This window comes from Apis dorsata, unplaced genomic scaffold (assembly GCF_000469605.1).
Source record: "Apis dorsata unplaced genomic scaffold, Apis dorsata 1.3 scaffold_170, whole genome shotgun sequence".
NCBI classification, from domain to species: Eukaryota; Metazoa; Arthropoda; class Insecta; order Hymenoptera; family Apidae; genus Apis; species Apis dorsata.
This window is the reverse complement of record NW_006263458.1, coordinates 68,146-69,859: the sequence shown is the minus strand read 5'-3', so window position 1 is coordinate 69,859 and position 1,714 is coordinate 68,146.

Below are 1,714 nucleotides of genomic sequence, written 5' to 3'. Positions count from 1 at the left end.
CCTCCGGGAGCGTACGAAAAGTTTCCCCTTCCAGAGATACACTTCACCGGCTGGCGGGCGACGATCGCAATTGCAAGCCGCCGCTTTTCGAGGTAGACTCGTTTCGTTCCCCTACTCTCTGTTCCCCACTATGAGGCACACAGCGATACTAGCCAGCGAGCCATACTACGCTCCCGCCACGGTGACGTCACTCTGAGTAGTGTAGTGCAGTGAGAAGGAGCGAAGCCAGCTCCATCCGCGTTACATGGCCCAAGTGAACGAAGCGAGTGCGTTTGAGACGTACATATACAAGCGTGCATTGTAGCGCGATCAAGTTGACGAAAATATCATTAATTTGTTTGATTAATGCACGTTATGTGACACGACAAGTTATTCGATCGCGAGAAAGATAGAAAAATTTACGCTTCGCTTTTGCTGAAAAATATATTCGACGTATAATTCCATTAACGAAATATGAGAGCGGTGATGATAATACAGTGATGTGAAATAATCGACTACACGAGTTATAAGTGAAATAAAAGAAAAAGAAATTGAAGTAAGAAAAAAAGAAAAAAAGTGTGTTCGTGTGCGCGGTAAAAAAGAGTTATACCTTGTAATATTTAGCAGAAAGGAAAGGCAACGATTCGTAAATCGATTGTTCTTTTTTTTAAGTGGGGTTTTCGCGAGAGTTTGAAAGCGTATCTACAGCCTCTTCGTCGGTGTACGACAGAAAAACGAGAGGCGTTCGAAAATTTGCAGGCAAATCAACGCGAGTGTGAATATGCTTGGCAAATATGCGTTGGGATGTATCGCCCGCGCATTGTGCCCGGTGTGCTTGGTGTGACGTGTGATTAATCGCTTTTCTTCATACGCGATTCAGTGGTATACGATGTGGTGTTCGGCGACGGTCCTGATCCTTCTAGCCGTTGCCATCAGTGGTGTCCACTATCGAGGCTCCTCCTCTTCTTCTTCGTGGTCGTCGTTGTCGTCAGCGTGCGTCGCGACGCAAAAATTTTATTGCGAGAGCTCTGTAGCCACCCTCTTCTGTTGGCCGATCGTTCCACGGCGCTGCCCTGACGACAGCACTCATCGTGCTTGGGGTCACCACCTTCCGGCTAGTGACTAGTGATAATTTGTTTGTTGCCAGTGATTAAATTGGGAGTGTCGAAGTGGGAGGAAGCTCCTTTCTTCGTCGTGGAATACATGTAACGGTTTCTTCGTTTCTTGTCGCGTGTGTGTCGCGAGCTATACATGAGAAAGTTTCTTCTCGTGAATTGAATAAGAAATATCATTTGTGTCATATCGAATCTATTATTTACTTATTGATTTGTCGCGAAACAAGTAAACACCGATTGAAAGAAACCCGGCAAAGAGAAAAGAAGTTTCTTTTAGCCGACCTGCTGGCGGTATTGAATATCGGTGGTGTGGTGAGAGTGTGCCGTGATTAGAGTCGGGCGAAGTTGTGTGTCGTTGTACAGTGCCGCCAAACGATACCACAACATCCGATCCCAAATGAAGAGTTCGGAGCAAAATGGTTAGAGAGACACGTCACTTGTGGGTTGGAAATCTGCCGGAAAACATCCGAGAGGATCGTATACGAGAGCATTTCAAACGGTGAGTGAACTTCTTTTTTCTTTTATATCGTCTTCTTGCCTTCTGACAAAAAGACAATCTTATATAACTATACATACATATATCAATTCAAACACTACCTTAGTTTATGTTATTGACATTT